Genomic DNA, 21,531 nt, shown 5'->3' on the forward strand with positions numbered 1-21,531 from the left:
GGGCACTGCTTTGAGGAGTGTATGTGGACACATGCTCACACCAGAGGTTGTGAACACAGCTTTTGCAACCTCTGATCAGTCTGTCCAGGAGCCCAGGTCAGTGGCATCAGACAGGAGCACCAAGAGCTGGGAGGCTGGGTGGTGAGGGAAGGCGTGTGTGTGTGTGTGTGTGTGTGTGTGTGTGTGTGTGCGTGTGTGTGTGTGTGTGTTAAATGCAAGATAAACCTCACCAGACCAGCAGCCTTTAACCTATCTTTGCTGCTCTCAGTTCTCACTGGATAGAATAATAAAGCAAACAAAACCGGTGAGAATCCCTGAGCTCTTAGGAGGCTGAGGCAGGAGGATCATGTCCAATTCAAGGCCAGCTTGGGCTCCCGGCTAGAGAGATCTTACCTCAAAAATTCCAAACAAACAAAATAGAAACAAAAACAAAAAGTGGATGAGAAAAGACTATTTGTTGCCTGGTTCTGCGACTGTATTTTTATGTCACCAAAGAGCATTATATCCAGCTCTTTTATAAAAAGACACGGTTTATGTGTTTTTTGTTTTGTTGTGTTGTGTTGTGTTTTTGCTTGGGTTTTTTTTTAAGTGGAGGCCGTTTCGGTATCTTTTAACCCAAAGATTGCAGGGGAGATGTGCACATTGCATTTAACTCGCATGGGTAAATTTAAGCATTGTCTCTGGACAGAAAAGGGAGAACGGGATGATGAAAGGAGAAATCGCGCCTGGGTTCTGCTCGCCCTCCGCGCCCGGCTGTTCCCGCTCTGCCCAGGCGGTGGCGCTAGAGGCAAATGGGCCGGACCGAGCGGACCGAGGCGCTGGGTACGCGCGGGTCCAAAGTTGCACCGCGTGGTGAGGCCCGGGGCACCGGGGAGCCGGGGTCTCTGCTGCGCGAGTCCGCCCTGCCGAGATGCCCGAGCTGGGGAAAGGGCTCAAAGCTGGGAGACCAGGAGGCTCGGCCCAGGGCGCCGTGTCGGGCTGCAGGAAGCCAGGCCCCCGGGGCCAGCGCAGGACGGCCCAGCGCTGCAGGGCAGAGGCAGCGCCCGAGCTGATCACAGACCGGGCCTCGGTGAGCCTCCTGGGCCTGTGTGCTACAGTCTCTCCCGCTCCCGCCTGTATGATTTAGGGACGGACCCAGGCTTTCCCCCGTGTCTTACTGCTTCACCAAATCAGGGTCAGCTTTGCAAGCAAAAGATCTTCTGTCCACTGGGCCACTGTTTAAACACAGGGCTTGCCCTTCCTGTTTATTTATGGAGGGAGGGAGTACTGGAGATTAAACTCACGACCTGCACCCTGAGCTCCATCCTCAGCCCGTTTTTATTTTTTATTTTTATGGGACAAGCTCTCACTGAGGCTGGACTCCCAATGGTGATCTTCCTGCCTCAGCCTCCCAGAGTGCTGGGATTGCAGACTGCACCGCCAGACCTGGGTATCGTTTTTTGTTTAAATAAACTTGAAAAAGTAACTTAGGGCCAGAGAGGCAAACACTGGCTTTCAGGAAGGAAGTTCTGAAAGATAGGCCAAGTACATTTTGCTGAAGGCCACATATTTCTCCATGAAAGACCTAAAATGGAACTATCTGAAACCCCAAACTTAAAAGGCAAATATCTAATCTTTTTAATACCATAAATCGTGTTCTGCACCTTTGCCTTCTAGGAAATAAAGCTATCTAGAGACATGTAGAGTTGGATTCGTTCCCAATTCCTAAATAGCCCCTAGCAAGAGTCATTCTCAGAAAATAACCACTTTTAGGAGTTAAACCAGGAAACGACCAGAGGAAGAACCGCACACACCCATCCAGGCTCGAGAAATAGTGCAGGTCAGACCTTGCAGCAGGAGACACGAGCGGACCCTCTGTCATTTCATTTCCTAATTTTCTGTTTCATTTTGTATTAGTCCCTGGAAAATTCTCTGCAACTCACATTTCTGACACTCAAGCTCTCACTGCTATGGAAGAAGCCAAGCTTTTCTCTCCAGCTAGAGCAGAAAGCTAAGCCCTCCCAAAAGGTAAGGTGTTCCCTGTTTTAACTCTTCCCCACGTGGCCCCTCCTGCCCTCATTCAGCTTCTCCGGAGCCCTGAGAGTGCGTATAGACGCTGCACCCATAACTGCTAACTGTGCTATTTGGAAAGAAAAATGGGACTCGTGCTCAGATGACCTTAGGAAGCTGATCGGGAAACACCTACGCGAACTGTCAGTGGACCTTCCTGTTTCTTCCAGCCACACACCCTTCCCAGCAGATGCACACGTCTGTGAAACTGTCCTGGTGTGTAAAAAAAGAATGCTGCTTTCAGAAAAAATGTGGTCATTCTCTCCAAAGTTCCATAGCCCACTTTAAAATAAAGGGGGAGGCAAACCACTGATATTTTGATCCAGCTCTCAGGAGAGTCCAAAACACTAATGCCTAAATAGATCGTCATGAGAAAAACCATCTGAGCTCTGGCTGTTAGGCTCAGGAAGCAAGTATCCACTTATCAATGTTTACTTCATCTTTCTGCTGTCTTCCCAACAAAGAATAAGGAAAGAAAAACGGGGGTAGAGCATTCCTGATGTAACACCCTTCACCAAACAGTGAAGTGGCTGAGAGAGAGAGTCCTGGAGGGGGCATCGATCTTCCCGCATTACCATGAGCGCTGACCCATCTAGTTCTTCAGGGCCGCAGTTTCCTCTTCTGTAAGATGGGGATCCTAAGAGAGCTATGGCTCTGGAGGTGGCTGTGAGTGGTGAATATCGGGAATAGAGCCATGCTTGGAACACAGGCGGTGCTCACTGAATGTATTTTACTGCACTGCTATTTCTGCCTCAAACTTTTTTTCTCAACAGTTAAAGAGTTGCTTTTCCATGGTGCCTCAGCAGCCGTGTGTAAAATGCCAGGTTCTATGCAGTGTTTCAGACATGTGTTACTGCCTGAGCCCAGAAGGTAAACTGGCTCTGGGCTTTGGAGAAATTCCACACAATGAGGGCAGAGCAGTTAAGATTTTTAAAATGTGTCTTTGATGTTCTTGGAAACACCCTGTCTGTCCAATGAAAAAGGAACTGGTTATGAAAATTGTGGAAAGGGTAGAGGATGTTTAAAAATAATTCAATTACAAATGAATGCTTCTGGTGTGTTAAGCAAAAAAAAAAAAAGCATGAATATTTGCATGAAAGGTGAAAAAATGGATAGAAAAAGGCTGAAGGTCAAATTCTATTTGTGGCTGTGGGGCGGGGTGGAAATGGTAAGCTAGCTTTCTGCCTTGCACTGTCTTAGATTTGCCTGATTTGCCACAAGGCTGATTGCACATGAACCCTCGGAACCACACAGATCTATTTATTGAATGCCTTTGTCTGGTTTGGTGCTACTGTAACAGACTGAGTAATTTGCAGCGAACACAGAGGCATGGCTCACGCATCTGCAGGCTGGAAAGCTGGGTCGAGGTGGAAGCCAGTCCTTCCCTAGTGCGCACATCCCGCTCTGTCCTTGAGCCCCGTCCATTCCCAGCAACCTCTAACACTGCCCAGCGGAGGTTACATCTCAACAGGAATCACCGGTACAAACAAACGCTGTGGCAGTGTCCCTCCGTTCATGTTCGCCTCACAAAAACTCATAGTGCACAGGCAACCTTCCTGCTCCCATTTTTCAGATGGGGGAAAACTGAGGGAGCAGGAGGATAAAAACCTTGCCCAGAGCTGTACCCTGAGGAGGCGGAGTGGCCAGAATTTTAAGATGCATTTGATTCTAGGATGTTTTTAACTCCTGTGCTGCCTTTTCATGAACACAAACCTTGGAAATCAAAAGAAAAAAACACAAAAAGTTTTTTTGAAGAATTTAACTTTGTATCACTTTAAATGAGAAAAAAGTTATTTTTAATTAATTTAATTTCATCAGACAAATAATTCAACAAAACTATGGTGTCTACTCTAGAATATATAAACTCACACATATTGTGGATTTAGGTTTTTTTATAGCCCAAAATACTATCTAAACAATGTAACATTTTTATGGCTTCTTTCGAATTTTTCTAAAATATTGTTCCTTCCAAATAGTTTGTTGAAAGTGATTTCTGGAAACACAAGTCCAGATTTACCTTCTAAAGAACCACAAAGGACAAAACACCCTTAGTGTCCTTCAAAGCCTTCTTTTTAAAGTGCTCCTTGGATTGCCTGCCAGAAAGCTGGCTTTGCAAACAATGAAGACTGACTTTCCTTTTAAGACTCATACGTTCCAAGGTTGATTCCATTTTCTGGTTTCTGCAGGACCAGAGTTCTGAACTGAAGCCGAAAGGTGGAAAAGCGAGTTCTTCACCTAAAAATGCATTTGATTTAACGTCTTGAGCACAGCACGCAAAGCCCTGGAGAGAGAATTGCTGCCCACTGGCACAAGACCCCATTTGTCAAGGCCGTCGGCCTCCACACACTGCCATGCTGACATCCTCACTCAGGGAATGTCTGCTGGCCATCTTCCATGCACCGATCACCAATGATGCTTGAAGCATTTGGCAAATCCTTCTTTCAAAGGCATGCTCAGTCCAGGAGTCTGTGGTTAAAAAAAAAAAAAACAACCAACACTACAAATGTTTAGATCCAAGGAAACAGGCCATCAAGGCCACGGGGAGCCATCCAGCATCAGCTGGCAACAAAGCCTCTTTGGAGACAGTAAACACCAGGCAGGGAGTTCTTGGAAGTCTCGATGGCGGTGAACTAGGGTGGACGGGCATTTGGACGGTGTTGGAGGCGGAGCCCAGCAAGCCAAGCTTGTGAAAGGTTCTGGGAAATCCATACCATTCTGTGTGCCAGCATTAGACCCAAAACAAGCCGCACCGTGAGACCATGCGCTTTGAGGATGGAGAATGCCCAGCTCTTTGACAGCAGGCCACTCCGCCCTCCTTGGTTCAGCAGAACCTTGACCTAGAACTTTGTTCTCCTGGCTTCCCTCTGGGCTCTGCTCGCCCATCTATCTCATGAAGCGGCACTCACCGGCCAGTAGCCAGCTTCACCAAGCGGTGGTTTCTGAAGGAATCCGCTGGACTTCATCTATTTGCATCAGAGGCTTTCTTTTCCTCCAGATTGCTTCCCCGTGACCTTTCAGACTGTGCCAAGGGATGGCTCCTGTCTCCCAGTCTTCCAGGGAAAACAGGAAGGCTCCCACTCCTCTGCAGGCTGGCGGCACGGAGGATCTGCCCGGGGGAGGCAGGAATGGCACAAATAGTCCTGCGTGGCTCCCAAGAGGGCGCACAAAGAGATGGATGACAAGACCTCTTTCCTCCTGCCTCCTCCTAACTTCCTTCTCCCCACCTCCAGCCCTTCCGCTTCTGCTCTCTCCTTTCCTTCTCCCTCCCGCCCTTCCTTCCTTCCTTCCCTCCTTCTTTCCTTCTTTGATTGTTTCCTTCTTCCCTTGTGTCCTAATAAACACGTTAAAACTGCCAGGAAGCACCAGGGTTGAGTACAATGTGTCTTTCTTTAAGTGGGTTTGGGGCCCTGAAGCTAGACCCCAAGAGCCACAGAATGGCCGTGAGTCTCCGAGGCTTGGGCTCCAAGGATATCCCTCGTGCTTCGGGCCCCGAATCCCTCGCCTGAGACAGGGAGAGACAGTTGTCAGAGCAGAGGCTCCTCGGGCACGGCAGTGCTGGAGCAGCGGGACGTGGGGGTGGGGGAGCTGCTTTTGTCCACCTCCTGTGCCCAGGATGGACTCTTCCTTCTTGGTGTCCCGCCAGGCTGTACCAGTCACAGAACACAGAGGAGCCCACTGACCACACCCCCAGCAATGCGGCACTGCCACCTGCAGCCCCAAATCCTCCTCTTGGGGTTTTCAGCCTCTTCTTGACACCCCTGGTGACAGAAGAACCTTGTCACCCATCGATGCAGTGAGTACTGGGGAATAAGCGAACAGGCGTCTCACAGGTCTCTCTGTCCTGCTGAGTCCTCTGCTACCTGCTGAAAGCCCACAACCATTGAAGGCCCAAGGAACGTCATGTGGCTGGGGCAGGAGTCTGAATTCCCAATGGCGACACAATAGAACCAACAGCTGTTCTCCAGGAGGGGACTCGGAAGCAGGAAACAGGAAACGGAGGAGCACAGGGTGGAGGGAAGGGGCATGCACTGAGCAAGGGAAGAGGCATTAAGAGGGGGCACGAGGAGGGAGAAGCTGACAGTTCCGGAAGGACTTGGCCAGGGCACGGTGGATCCCAACCCAGAGGTCACTATGGGGTAGGGACACAAGACGACATCCCCAAGGCAGACAGGATCTGTGTAGCAAGTGCAGGAAAGAGCAGAGCTGCCTCTATCCACAAGGTCCAGGCTCCAGGGCCCCTTGGTCTGCCCTAACCCCTGCACAGAGAACCCCCCTGGCGAACTTGCAACGTCGTTCATTCTGCCACGGGCGGGCACCAGCCCTGTAGGTGACCGTGTCTAATCCCCCGCAGGAGCAAAGCTGTCTGGCTTCTGTTGCGGCCACCGAAGACGAAGTCATGAGGAAAACATGGAGAAGAAAGGGGAAAGCAGGCCACTCAGCTTCTCCGTGCTGCAGAGTGACGTGGCCCCAAAGTCTCCAACGATGAGGGCTTCCAGACTTGCTTTAGGGAAGCAGATGCTCTGCTGTGGTTGCACTGCTGGGTTGATAAGGGACAGCGGGTCCTTCCCTGGTGTGGGAGGCAGATGTAAAGAGAAAGGTTCGGCAGGATTAGAAAGAATTTGTTTCATTTCTTGACCACAGGACTTCTTAGCGCCCTTGACCTGAACCTGCACCTCTCCGCATCATGGTGACAGTGTTGGCCCTGAGCCCTGGACTCTAAGGTCCACTTTCTGGTCCTTAGCTGGACAGTAAGAAGTAGAACACAAAGACGGTACCTTCTCAAATATCCTGTTTTGTACAGCATCTCTGGCATGCTAAGATTCAGTGAGCATTTTCAAAACTAGTCCATAAAGGTGTCACTCCATAAAAATTTCTCTCATGGGTCGCATTTGCAGATGGTTTTGCTGAGGAACAGAGCTTTTAGGAATACTTCTAAGGATGCTGCCTTGGGGAGACAGGAATAAAAACTATGACGCTGCCTGGTTCCTCGCCTGACTCGGAAGAGCGCAGAATCTATTATTCCTCCTGCAGTTTCCTGTTTCAGGAGACTTTCTCCTTCTCAAATTTATTTCAGCCCAAACTGTTGACATCATGATCAACAGCCATCTTACTATGATGTCCCTTCCCGCTCTCTGTGTCCCTCTGACCTCCACGCACATGCAATGATGTGTGGTCATCATGACAACAGATTTTTGAACCAGAAAATGCAGAGAAGGAGAAAAAACATGGGCTAATCTCACTTCTTTCTTCCAGATTTCTTTTTTTTGCTGTTTTTCTGCAGATCGTGTCTTTCAAAGCACACACTGGGCAAAGCCAGGGAGGAGAATGGACAGCTTCCTACTTTCCCAGCGAGAAGCCAGTGGGTGCACCCACCATTCCCACAGGCCTTGAGCCAACCCCAGTGGCTATGGACATATGGGCATATGGATGCATTGGACCAGAGGCACACGGGGTCACTGAGTCACACTGGTTGGAGCTCTGTCCTGCCAGGGCATCTCAGAGATAAAACCTTCCTACCATAAGAAGATTTGTATTTCTCCCATTCCAGGGGAAAGAAAATTTCCTTTTCTTTCTGCTCCCCACCTCCTTTTTTTGGCATGTGGTATTTTGCATTTTAAAGATGTTTCAAAAATGAGTACTTACTGTGCACTCCCAGGCATTAATTGTTCAGGAGCACAGGTTTCCTGAGTCCCGCACAGGTCTACCATCACCGCAGCAGGGGACCCTTCTCAGCCCTGACAGCTCACATCTTCTACCAGCGCCTTACCAGCACTCAGGACAGAGCCAGGGTCTTTCTCAGCCTCCTCCCATCCCACACCTTCCAACAGCCTGGACAGCGGAGCCCTGGATGGTGCGTTTCTCTTTACTCCAGAAAATACATGAGCATACTTTTTTCCTCCTCTACCCATGTGAAACCCTGCATTCCTAGTGTGCAGGCAGGTTTTTCACAGAAAAGCATTACAATCTTGTAATTGAATTAGGTGCTTGTGGGAACCGGCACAATTAAAACCAGAAAATAATTTAGAAAGATTTAGCCCATTACGGTAAGATTTTTCTTATTAGTGAAGAGGCAATACAATTAGGTAAAGTGACTGATTAAAACCACTACTCCGAACCTGAACACCCCCAAGTGCACCAAGGGCTCTGCTGTGGATGGAGAAAAGAGCCCTCACTCCCACTCTGCCCAAATCAAATCAGAAAGCCGAACCCAGTGATTCCCCAGGAGGAGTGCTACACCTCCCAGGAGAGCGAAAAACAATTTAATCTGAAGCTGACTGGAAATTACTACACAGCTAAGTTATTTCCACCGTTTTAAGCAGACGAGCTCAGGATTTTGTGATAAGATGGTGCAACCTGTATCAGCTTATTTATATAAACCCTGAAGAATAAACAAGGGAGTAGAAATCTACTTTTCAGGATGGGGGTGGATGGGGGTGGTGAGGTTCATCAGGTTTCATTTGGTGGCAACAGTGAGCCAGTTACAAGATGACCTGACACTTCGCACAGCCATCAAGAGTAGTTATCAGCCAGCTCTGCCTACAGCCTGACGACTGAGCCCAGAGAACCAACTGATCGAAAGTGACTATTCTGGAGTCAGATGCACATGGGTCCAGTGTGGTCACCTGAATTTACACGAACCCTGAGAAATGTCTCCAAACTAAAATCTCCCTGTAAACCTCGGCCTCTGCCTCTGTAAGGAGTTAATAGAACCCGCTTGTAGAATTGATAGGGAATTAGATGAAGTGTGTACCACACTCGGCACTTTGCAGCGCTCAGGAAATACCCAAGCTTGGCTATTGCAACAAAATGACGGCTCGCGCAGTCATAGATGTTTCCAGGTATCAACAGGCGCTGTGGTGAACACTTCGGTACATTACCCGCGGAACCACATGGGGATGCTAGGTCGGTATCACCCACTCTATCTCTGTGCCCCAGAAGAGGCAATGGAGGCTTCAGAGTTTGAGTAATGTCCAAAGTGATCCAACCAGTGCTGCGATGACAGGAGGGCACCACCAAGCCAGCCGAGAAGCCCTTAATTTTTATCCTCAGAGCCACATAGAGAAGGCGTGCACGCAGTCCTCCCTTCCTTCCTGTTTTTGCAGAATTCAGTCTCGCGCGCTATATCTGAACTGGCCAGCTCTCTAACTGCTTGTAATAGAGAAAACAATTCCGCAGCTTGCTGTTGTAGTTAGCAAATCCCCGCCGAGGTAACAGGTGCTCTCGGATCAGTGGCCAATCACGTCGCGGCTTTCATGCTGCCTGTGCTGATTGGGTTTGCAGCGCTAGGTCCTGTTTCCTGGGTCTCTCCTGGGCAAAGCCCGCAAGGGTCTACAGAAAACAAAGGCGGGACCTGGGGCGCATGGCTAAAATAATGACAGCACAGCAAAGAAAGATAAAAGCAATAAGGCTGACAGTGAAATTCAAATGAGCTGTGTGAGGTCTGATCAAAACACGTGCTCAATGTTCAAAGAAAATTTACGTTACCGTGAATCCTCCTCAGATTCCTTCCCTATCTTTGAGCACACGCATTCATCCTGCTTGCCGCTTTCCCAAGCAGCTCTGCAGTCCTCTTTCCTGAATGTCCGTATGAGCTGTGATCAAAAAGACAGTGAATGCTGCCTCGGCATACAATCCAAGAGAAAGACAGCTCTTAAAAGCACGACACCGTGTCCTCCGCCACCTTAGTCCCTGGATCGGGCGCTGTGCGGTTTCTGGCTTTTCCCCAAAGTGAGAATGATCGCGAAAGGGAAGCATTTTGAATTGAACATTGAGCCAAGCAGGACAGCGCAACTAAAGACCCTCAGGAAAGAGGACTCTGGAGCTGCTGCAGGAAGTGGCCAGGATAGTGGGATGAGTATGTTGGAAGCAAGGAGGAAGAAGACACTGAGAGGGATTCATGGCAAAGCATCTTTTACTATAAAATTTTATTTTCAGTTTAAACATCTGCTGTGGGGTTTTTTTTTTTTTTCTTTTTTTTTTAGTATTGGAATCAAACCTGGTGCTTGCCAGGCGTATGCTTGTGCCGCTGAGCTATATCCCTGCCCCTCTGCTGTTTTTTTGATCCCCTCTCACACATGGAGCCCAGAAGAGCTAGCTGACCTTGGGGACGTGACGTTGCCGTGGTTTGGAACACATGTGCAGGTGTGCCGCCCAAGGAGCCAAGCAAGGGTGACTGACTCAGCCCAGGAATGGCCGTTGCAGGAAGGGTGGCATCGGCCACCAGGCTCACACTGAATGATTTTGCCACACTGACAGCACAAAGGAGACAATGCAGGAGCTGTCCCAAGCTAGAAAGGAGCTCCGTCCCCAAGGCTGGAGCAGAGGCCAGGGTAGGGGTGCGAGTTACCCAGGAGAAGAGCGGGTGAGCTACTCAGAGCACTCGCACTGAGCTCTTTACAAAGAAAACACAAAATGCTTTAATCTCCAGCATTTCCAGTGCTGAAATTACAGCATATAAAAGACATTAATTTTACAATTTTTACATTTTCCTGTTTACAACTGACATTAAAACAATTTTTATGACAAGTTTCAGTGTCACGACCCAATGTTTTCAAGGTCACAAAACGATTGTAACATTTCCCACAGATTACTGAGGTCATTTTGCATAGTTTCAGCTTGCATGACTTTTTTCTGATACTGGGCATTGAACCCAAGCTCTTCACACTGAGCTGCATCCCAGCCATTCTTTTATTTTTCATTTTGCGACAAGGTCTCACCAAGTTGTTAGCTTGCTCCAGTTGGGCTAGAGAAATCCTCCTGCCTCGGCCTCCCAGAGATTTTTGAGATTACAGTCCTACACCACCATACCAAATGGCATGATAATTTTCATGGTCCTGTGACTTTCGCAAACTGCCCTCTAAGCTAAACATCTGTACACTTGAAATGGGTTCATTTCCTCCACAGCAGACCTGGATACAAGACCAGAGCATCCCCTCCCATGTTCCTATCTTGGTGGTTGCTATTTGGCCGCCCGCCTTGGGGTGGCTCCCATCTCCGGAAGTAGTCTCTCTCTCCTGCACCCTCCTTCCTCACAGCCAGGCTTCTATACCCAGCTTCCTGCCTCCCTATTTCCGGTTCTGGGCTCCATTTCTTTCTAACACCCCTGAACCACGTGCACCACTCAAGCTGCTCCTGGTTCCCTGTATCCAGCTTTGAGCATTCCGTGTGTAGAGCACCTGCTTGCTTGTCACCCTCTGTATCCTCCTGTCACAGCTCCCACAGGGAGGAGAAAGCAGTGTTTCCATCAATGTGCTGAAGAAACTGAGACACAGAGAGTGGATCCCTCCCTCAGTCACCAGAAAGACTTGGTGTGAGGGTCAGAGCCGGGTGGTCTGGCCTCTCCCCACGATAACCCTCTATGTCCCCACCTAGGGTCCACTCAGCCACTGGGCTTGGTCACAAGCTACTCACAAAATACAAAAACATACTTTAGATGAAGGAATGTGGTCTTCCCTCGAAGGCTGAAAACTATAAAAACAAAACTATCTACTTAGTTCTGTACAAAACACAGTATTTATTGACTTCAGAAACAACCAAATTTGGCGTTCAGAAAAATCCCATCATGTTTTCAAATAGTGTGCATTGTAGTTTCCTGGTTCTGAAAGCATTCCCAAGGCTGATTGTCTGCACACTCAGAAATACTCAGCATCACCACCACACATAAAACAACTCATTTTTAAACACACACATACCAATTCCTTCCCATTAATCGGTAACTGGGTATATGCATATCCACTGGGAGCTATGGCCTCCTTTTGAAGTGCAGGAAGGATCTTTGCTTTTCCAAACCAGGGAGCCCAAGATCCACCCAGGGGCTACTTTGGCTGATTTTCCATACATGGCAGTGCACAGGCCCCCCCTCCTTGGCCCAGGGACAGAGGGGATTCAGGACCAACGTGCAGGGTCAGGTTGCTGGGATGCTCATCCATATTCTCATGCCAACGGCAGGTGTCACCTTGGGCTCCTCACTTAACCTTTATTTCCTCCCAGGAGATGACAAGGATGCTTGCTTGTGAGGAAGGAGTTAATCCACGGCCCGAGCAGCTCACTCCATTCATTTGTTCCTTCATTCAGCAACAAAAAATGATGCAGTGATGAGATGGTTCAGCCCTGTTCCCCTCCCGGGATGCAAACAAAACTGCCTGTAGAGGCCACATCTGGTGAGAAGAAGACAGTAACAAAAGAAGACAGACAAGATGCCAAGAAGTCAGGAAGGAGCAGAGATTGGGACCAAGGAAGGCATTGGGGAAGGGCAAGGTATCTGAGAATGACCTGAAGCAGGCAGGGCCAGAGCTGTAAGCAGCCAGGCAGGGGACAGCCTGTGCCAAGGTCCTGGGGCAGGAGTGTGCCTGGCTGTCTGGGAATGGCTGAGAAACCATGTGGTTAGAGCAGAATAAGAACCAGGTCATAACTCTGCTGGGCCACAGTAACAAACCACTGCTGGTTTGGGGGTGCAGACATTGATGGTCTCACAGTTGTGGAGGCTGGAAGTCCAAGAGCCAGGATCTAGGAGGGCCCTCGCTCCTTGGCTTGCAGAGGGCATCTTCTCCCTGGGTCCTCAGAGTTGTCTTGTGAGTATGCCTGTGTCCTGACCTCTGCTTCCTGTGAGGACACAGTCGTGCTGGTTAGGATCCACCCTTAGACCCCGGCTCCCTTGCTCACACCTTTACAGAATCACATTCTTAAATGCCTAAGTTAGAATTCAACCTGGTACTGGCATCTGGGGTGCTATGGGCAACTTCTAGAGATTCTTCCCAGGTTCTTGGTGTCCCAGAGAACTGGACAAAAAACACAGAGGAAAAGTAGTGAGGTTCTACATTTGTTAACAGTATGAAAAGAAGCAGGCCAAGCAGGGTGACACCCAACCACGCCACAGGACAGGTTAAGGGCAGCCATTGTCTGTAGCCCCACCCACTTCCCCCTCCATCCTCAAGCTGACGTGGGCTCTATGCTATCCAATCAGAAATCGGCTTTATTTCATGCTTTCTGATTGGTCCCAATGGCAAGGCTAGGGAACTGTGTTCCACTGGCACAGTGGACTGGCCTCTCCCAAACCTCCTGCATCCAGTTTATGAATCTGGGAGGTCTCAGTTCCACCCATGACAGAGAGCAAAGGCCCAGCAGAGGGGAAGGGAGGTTTACACAGGGAGTCTGAACCAGAAATACTGCAGGTGTGTTCAGGGGCCAGGGATTCAGAACAGAGCCGATACTCTGTTTCTTTCATTCCTCTGTCTTTTCGTCAGATTCTTAAAAGCCAACTTGGGGACTTCTGGGATACCTCAGTCCTTCAACTTCCACCCTATCCTTCCGTGCCCCTCTCAGGCTTCTTGGCTCCCCTCCTGCTCGCCCACTCTCCAGCCCAGCCCAGCGTTTGCAACTCAGCTCCACTGGACCAACGCATCCCATTCTGCAAAGCGTCATCTCCTAACCTCCAGGTGCCACAGTTATGGCATCCACACACGTCACCATCCACTGGCAGAGGGGAAGCTGGCAGGGAGCCTGTAGAAGGCCAGTGGAGACCCGTACCTAATCACACCCAGGAGGACTCAGGCCAGGACAAGCACATTGTCACCTGCTGCAGGGAAAGCCCAAGCCACCAGCTACTCTCTGCTATCCATGGTTGTGGCCAGGAAGGTGGGCATGTACATGAGATCGTTACCCCCAGTCTCTCCTTGCACCCCGTCTCAGCCCTGCACGGGGGGCCTTGCTGCTGCAGATCCCACTGGATGCGACTTGGGATAGCAGCTTCCATCCCAGGGCCTGCAGATGCCCCTGGTCTCCTACCTGTCAGGAAGCCACAGTTTCCCCCAGCTGAAACAAGGGTAACACACACCCGCGGTGCGGCGAAGGCTCCCTGGGATGAGCAGATAAACCTGTGTGCATGGCTGACAGGGAGAAGCCCCTGACTAGTGCCGACTCAATTCCAGGACTGTCACCTCTGTGTGCCCACTGTCTCCCTGGTTAGCCTCAAAGGCCATCCTTAGAGAGCAGCTGCCCCCTGCTCAGATCTGGCCAAGCCCCAATTCACCAGCAGGGGGCACTCTTTCCCGGAGGCCGGGGTGCTGACTACCGGCTGGGCCATACTGAAGCCCCACCCAACCTCCCCCTGGGAGTGGTCCACAGAGGGGACTCCAAGACACACCTCACCCAGAATCTGCTGTTTCCATCGCTGGGGAAAATGAATAGCTTTTGCTTTTGGGAAAGCACGTGAGTAGGTGTGGTTGGCAGAGCGGCAGCAAGTGCAAGTCCCTGGCAGTGCAAGGAGAGGACGGGCCGGCCGAAACCAGGAGGCGCGTGGAGGGGAAGGGGCCGAGGGGAGGAGCCCCACCTCTTCTGGAAAGGGACAGTGTGACAATCCCCGCTGTTACCACTGTGGGCTGTTTCACAATGGGCAATTGCAGAAGACTTGGGGGGAGGGGCTGTCTGGTTAATTTTTACTAAAATAAGATTCCCTCTTCCTTTAATACAGCGCATAACTTAATCATTCCCCAGTATTAGCTGGGGTTAGAGACCGTGCTGAATTTGTTTAGACAAGCTCTACAATAGTTTTTTTAAAAAGGGAAGGAAGGAAGCAAAGTACACTGAGTTTCTAAGTCCAGAGAACATTCCGTACAGCTTCAGTTTACAACCGAATGTGCTTTACGTTAGCAGACAAGCTATAGCTTGTAAACCTGATGTGGCAATAATCTCAAGTATGAGGCACACGCAGCCCGCCCCCTCTGGTTTATTATGCAATTAGGGAAGATTGGGGCTGGGAGATTGTAGCTGAAAGCAAAGATGGTCTGCACTGAATTGTTCTTAAGCAAAATTTAAATGGGGCTGTTTCTTTCGTGCATTCCTCGGCCAGGTGTCAGCTGCATGATCCTTAGGCTGAGAAAGTGCCGGTGCTCTCCGGGTAAGAAAGTCAAATACTGCAAGTGTTGACATTTTGCTCAGTAAGGTTTATTTTCTTTATTTAAAGCATGTTCAAGGTCCTAAATTTAGAACGGTGACAGTTTTGTCTGTAAAAGCAGTTCTTTTTTGACAACACCTAAGATAACAGTTTTGAGGGCTCTTACACATTAAAAGCGTTTGGATTCTATGAATCCAAATTCTATGAATTTTCTCCCTGGTTTATCAAATGCAGGTCTCAAGCTTCTTAAGCTCGGACTACAGTTTTAGCAGAATCAAGAAAAAGTGCTTTATGACAATTTTTGTTGCCTCTACTTTCAAAGCAGTTTCCCAGGGACCGGCCCTCCTTCCTGCCGTCCAGAACTTGGGGGAAGTCCAAGGTTTCTGGAGTTCTCTGCTTTGGGGAGAAGCAGCCATCTAACACCCCCTCCCTGATGGCCTCTTTTTCCTTATCATCTGACTCATTTGTTGTCTCTTAACAAAGACTCAACTCCAAGAGGACAGGGGCTGAGTCTGTTTACTCAGTTCCCTAACCCAGAGCACTGAGCACATACGTGCTTGGTACTCAGTAATACTTACCAATCTGTCAAGGAACCTGGTGATAAGAGTCTGTGATTTCAGGAATGACCCTGGGAGATTTTGTCTTTTATTATATGCAATACTTTCATGCATATAAAAATCTGGTGACACACACCTGTCATTCCAGTACTCAGCCACCGAGGCTTGAGCCAAGCTTGCACCACTGAGTAGCTTAGCAAGAGCCTGTGTCAAAATAAAAATTAAAAACAGAGTACATATGTATATAAGATATCCTTTAATCACCGTTAGAATTTCCAGAGCCCCTAGGAATAACTTCAAGGACCTGGAGTCCTAAGCATACAGCTGTAGGCTTGACCCTGCACCATCGATGTAAGCCTGGCCAGCACCACTTCATTTCCCTGAGCCTTGGTTTACCTGTGTAGCAGGTGAGGGAAATAATACCTCATCTCCTCCCCCACAAGGCAGCATCAGAGAAAGATGATGATGTATGCAGACAAACATCCACGCTCCAAAGGGCCACGCACACGCAGACCACAGCTGCCACTGTAATGATACGTGGTCAAGAGAACAGAGGCCCTGCTGCCTGTGACTTTAGTCACCTTGATCACCCCAGTCTCCCGTCACCAGGGTTACAGCAAGAACCTTGCCTCCCTGGCATCTGAAGTGCGTCTCACGTGCAAGGAACCCCTGGGAGGAATTGCCCCGAGTGTAGACTGCCCACCTGCTCCTGTGCCTATAGGTATGAGATTGGGGCAGGGTCGGCTCAGCGACTTGCAGAATGTGTGCCTTTTGCCTTGAGAGTTGTGGCCTTGACTCAGAATCTGTTCTCTACCAGACTCTGTGAAGCTGTCTCACACTAACACTGCTTTTCCTTTAGATCAGATTCAGTTTTCAACTGTGTTGGAAACGTTTTGTCTCTGACCTTCCTTTTCTGTTCAGTGTTCTAAAAACAAAGGAGGAGCCTGGGGACTGACCCAGGACCCCCTGCTCCAATCAATGAAAGGGGCTTCTGATCACCATGGTAACGTAACACCCAGCACCCTCAACACCCTTCCCTTCCGCCATGCCGCTGCTGCTTATGCAGTTAGGGTCACCACTCCCTGCCCAAGCACCAATCACAGACTCAAATAACTTTGCACTTCAAAATTCAGAAAGGGCGCAGTGCTCCTCTGCCGTGAACTACACCAGCAGCAAATTGTGCAGATCAGAAATGTATGACTCAGTGAATACCGCGCCTCTTCCTTCTCTGTTCTTCTATCCTGAGTGTGGTGCCCTTAGTACTCTAAGTTACCCTTTCAGTTTCCTGAAACCTATATATGTGGAGTCCTACAGTGTATTTTTTTTTGAGCTTTCTTTTGCTCAGTATGATGCTTGTGAGGGACATCCATGTTCATGGAGCTGTGGTTTGATTTTTGCTGCAGTACAAGAGTTCGTGCCATGAAACCAGCATCTTACTGAGTCCATCCCATTGTGGGTGACAGCTGGGCTGTTTACAGTCTGAAGTTACTGTGAATGATGCTGCCACAAAGTTCCCAGCGCCTGTCACTTGGTAAACACAGCCATGCTTTCCTGGTAGGATTGGGATGGCTAAGAAGGCACGCCTGCACCTGCAAGGCTTAGTAGATAATGCCACGCCTCTTCCTGCAGTTCCTGGGACCCGGTACGGGGAGACTGTCCGCCAGCCCTCACCAGTTCATGACACGGACATACCTTAATTTAGCTACTCAGGTGAACGTGGTGTTGGAGCTCAGTATGTTTCTGATTTGCACTTGCTGATCACTAGTGAGGCCGAACATGTGATTAGCAGTGGGGCTGGGCACCTTGTCCTGTATTTCTTGGCCACTGGAATATTCTTCTTTGTCAACATCTTTAAGTCTTATCCCTTTTCCTGTTGGTTAGAAGTTTTGGATATAAATCTCATACCAAGAAATGTTAAACTTACTTATTGACATGAGTAATTCAGCTGAATCCTAATTCCTCTGTAATTTTCTGTATGTACAATCACATCACTTGTGAATATTAACAGTTTTGTTTCTTCTCCTCTAAATCTTACATTTTGTGTTTCTGGGCAGGACCTGCAGGACTGCCAGTGCAGTGGAGGAGCAATAGTAGATGTCCTTGGTTTATCGTCAATCTCAAACATTTCACCTTGGATGCTTTCTGCCGGTGTCCACTGACAACCCAAGACCCCACTCCTGTTCACCCTGGTGTGCTAAGACTTTCTCATGCATGGGTGTTGAGTTGTAATAAATGTTTTCCCCGCGTCTACTGGGTTCATGTTATTTTCTTTCTTTATTCTATTAATGCACTAAATTGACAATGGTTGACTTTGCAAGTGCTTACCAGCTGCTGTAGTTTGCATGTCTTCTAAATCACATGGGTTGGAGGCTTGGCTCCCAGCCCAGGGTCCTATTGGGAGACCATGGAACCCTCGAGAGGTGAGTCCCAGGAAGCGGAATTTAGGTCCCTGACTGTGTGCCTTTGAAGGAGATGCGGGGCCCTGATCCCTTCCTGTCTCTTTCACTCTACCTCCTGGCTGCCATGAGATGAACGGGCTTCTTCTACCACGCACTCCCATCATGATGTTCTGGGCCACCACAGGCCCGAATCGGAAGGGTCAAACAGCCATGGACTGAAGCCTCTGAAGCCAGGAGACAGAGTAAACGTTTCTTCCTTTTAAACTGATTATCTCAGGTATTTTTTTCACCATGATGCAAAGCTGACTAAAATACCAAACTTGCATTCTTAAATTAAACCCAGCTTAGTCATGATGTGCAATCCTATTTCTACACTGCAGAACATGATTTATTAAGATTTGGCTTTGGACTGTTTCATCTGTGTTTGTTCGCTCATGAAGTTAACCTGCAGCTTTCTTTTCTCATGAAGTGTGAGGTCTTTGTCCAGTTTTAATATCAGGCATCTGCTCCCACGGGCAGTTGAGAAGTGATTCTCTTTTTCTGTTCTACAGAGCCATTGTTTAATTTTAGATTATTCCTTCCTTAAATACCTGTTAGATCTGCTAGTGGTGAAGCCATCTGCTCCCGGGGATTGGGGTTGGGGGGAGCAGTGTTAAATTCTGGATTCCGTTATTTTAATAGGAATAGCCTGATTCTGATTTTTTAAAAAATGTTATTCTGGTAGGTTGTATTTTTCTTGGAATTTGTCCATTATTGTCTTTATTTCTAATGTTTTGCAACAAAATTAGCCATCATATCCCCCACTGTGAAACCCACAGTACCACTTCCCTTCGGAATCCTGATGTGGGGCCAGGGAGTTAGCTCAGTGGCACAAGCAAGCACAAGGTGGCGAGTTCGATCCCTGGTACCAAATTAATTAATTAAAACCTGATGTTTTTATTTGCAATTCCTTTCCTTTTTCTCTTCCTTCCCTTTCCCCCTGCAATAGTCTTAAAAGGAATCTATCAATTTCACAAGAATTCCTTTTGGTTTTATGCAGTTCCCTGACTGAGTGCTGTTACCCAGCCGTAGTGCGCATTCCCTGACTGCTGCCCTGATTTTTAATCGTCCTCTTCCCAAGCCCTGAGTCCCAACCACTCCATCAAGGAGCAAGCTCACGCCTCAGCCAGTTGGATTTCCTGCGCAAAGCAGGAAAAGATACCCCAGCCCCCTAAGCCCGCTGTGGCCCCCAGGCCTCCTTACTCTCTGCTCTGAATCCTTCGTAATGTTTTCAAGACGATCGCTCTTCACTACTTTAACCAGATTTTCTAAGCACCCTAAATTGCCTCCCCGCGTTGCACCTCCAGGTCTCGCCCGTGTGTGCGCCTGTGTGTTCCGGGGCGCCAGTGCTAAGACCCATCTGCTGGAGCCCGAACGGTGTCCTTTCCCTGCTCCTCACCGGGCTCAGCTGGGCGATGACCGAACCCCGAGCGCCCCTGGGCCCCACGCACTGGCTCTGCCTGTTTTCTCCTGTAAGGATCCACCACCTCTGCTTGCAGAGTATTTTTGGACTCTGCTAATGCCGTTGACTGCCGTTCACTCCAGTGACCGAGTCTTCGCTGATTGACTTTCATGAATATGTGTTCTTGTAAGTAGGTCCTCAAGTGAGAAAGAGGCTTTGCCCTTAAACTGAGGAACCCTGAGCCAGTGGTGCTCTCTGCTGCCTCAGTGACAGGCAGGGGAAGGCAGTGGTTTGAGTTCACCCCTGGGGTTGTAAAAGCCACTTCTGAAATGGGAGCCAGGCTGAAAGTGGGTTCCCACCACCACCCAAACAGGAGCACAGGGCAGCACCGCATCGGCCCGACCAAGGAACTTGGCTCTGGTCTCAGTTCACTTTCTGCACTAGGGACACAATCCTACCTTTCTAGGGCTGCTGTTGTATTAGGGTCACTCTCCCAGTCTGTCTCATGCTCTTACAAGCTAGTGAGTAAACTTAAGAAGCAGAAATTCCACTGGGCACAGCAGCACACAATTGCAATCCCAACAACCTGGGAGGCTGAGGCAGGAGGATTGTTAGTCTAAGGCGAGTCTGGGGGCAACATAGTGAGATATATATATATATATATGTATATACATATATAGCACAAGTGCCAGGAATTCCCAAAAAGTAACAGCAGATTCCACAGTTAGAGACGTCAGTCTCACCGTGAGCCATAGCATAACCACGTTACTGTTTTCAAGATAGTAGAAAGGTCAGGAGGTTTCTGCTCGTGTCCTTGCCTCCCTTATTCCTGTGAAGCACTGCTGTTGCTGGCAGATTCCTGCCACAGCCTAGATGGGAGTTCCCCTAGGTGCTGGTGCCATCTCCGTACCTGTGCATACACAAAATGAAACAGTTCATAAGGACCAAGCAAGCCCGGCCTGGCGGTGCACACCTGTAATCCCAGCCCCGGGAGGCTGAGGCTGGAGGATGGAACTGAGCTCAAGGCCAGGCTAAACTATGCAGCAAGGCCCACTTTTAAGGGGAAAAACCCTAAAATGAATACATAAAGACCAAACAAAAGAAATACCATCGATAGCTCCATCAGCACCCCACAGCCCAGTGCTAATTACCTTTACTTTCAGCATTTTTCTACCTCATTCCGGTCAGTATGGAGAAAGGACACCTGAATTCTTGTTGCCACTATGAATTTTACAGTAAAAACCGGTCTTTCCTTAATTTCCCCTTTCTTTGAGTGTCGAAAGGACTGAATATTTCTCATGAAATTCTTACTGACTGCACTTCTGCTTTCTTTAAAAGTTTGCTCAGAATTTTGGGGTACAATTTCAAAATGAATGATTTCTATCTCTTGCAGTTTTTTTCTGGGTCCTGGTTCTAATTAAGTCGATGATTCAATATGGTAGCTTTAGAAAATAATATATGCTATTGCCCACTGCTTAATTCTATTTTGTGTAAACCAAGTTTAAAGAGCTCCAGTGGGTGAAGTAGAGAAGGCAGGTGGCCTGAATTCCTCTTCCTCCTTGGACGCGGTTTTTGCACCCTAGCATTAAATACCCATTTTATTTAATGATTACTTTATAGCTTCTGCCACAGTCCACACTGCTCATAGCCCTATGCACTTGGTTCATGTTGAAAGGGATCAAACAGTGGTCAGGATTTTTAACACGATTGCCTGAGTCTGTGAATGTGTTTCTCTCTGTCTCATGCCCCTGACCGCTCGTGTTTTTTACCTAGTGAGTGTGGTTTGGGAATCAATCTCTGGATAATCTGAGATTTTATCTCTCATCATGGCACACAAGCAGGTCTGTGGTTTTGCGAGTTTTCAGCTTAGAAACCTCGAGTTGAGGGCTCCTGAAATTCTCACTCTTTCTCGCAGGGCTTCACCCCTCTACTGGTCTATTTAGTCCTCCTTCTTGACTTTACAGTGCCCAACAAGTGCTGGGCATGGTTCCAAGTGCTGGGAATGAGGAAAAGTTCTGGTGAGCTGCCTGCCCAGTGGAGCAGAAAACCAGCTCATGACAAACAGACAAACGTGTACGGTGCAAATCCTGAAGAAAAATAAAGTCTACAGTGAGGGGCAAAGTCCACTCAGGAAAGGGCTGTGGAGGAGAGAATGATACACACCCCGCCTTGCCTTGTGTTACCATCAGAAAA

General features: G+C 48.7%; 2 long non-coding RNA genes across 8 annotated transcripts; one reads left to right on the forward strand and one right to left on the reverse strand.

The window, feature by feature from the left end:
* Positions 1-11,543: 11,543 nt before the first annotated feature.
* On the reverse strand, positions 11,544-14,406 carry LOC106026276 (uncharacterized). Its single transcript, XR_001199888.2, has 3 exons — positions 14,192-14,406; positions 12,757-12,827; positions 11,544-12,651 (listed from the first exon to the last, which is right to left on the reverse strand). It is a non-coding gene; the product is annotated as an uncharacterized LOC106026276 (long non-coding RNA).
* Positions 14,105-17,746, forward strand: LOC106026275 (uncharacterized). Of its 7 annotated transcripts, none has more exons than XR_010039303.1 (6): positions 14,105-14,256; positions 14,897-14,944; positions 15,942-16,219; positions 16,902-17,029; positions 17,128-17,208; positions 17,553-17,746. It is a non-coding gene; the product is annotated as an uncharacterized LOC106026275 (long non-coding RNA). The 7 variants fall into 7 exon arrangements; XR_002789812.2 differs by having other exon boundaries at positions 16,108-16,219; XR_010039306.1 differs by lacking the exon at positions 14,897-14,944 and having other exon boundaries at positions 14,105-14,343; positions 15,946-16,219.
* Positions 17,747-21,531: the final 3,785 nt, after the last annotated feature.

This window comes from Cavia porcellus, unplaced genomic scaffold, assembly GCF_034190915.1.
Source record: "Cavia porcellus strain 051 isolate PalLab524CR breed Dunkin Hartley unplaced genomic scaffold, mCavPor4.1 scaffold_15, whole genome shotgun sequence".
Classification (NCBI taxonomy): Eukaryota; Metazoa; Chordata; class Mammalia; order Rodentia; family Caviidae; genus Cavia; species Cavia porcellus.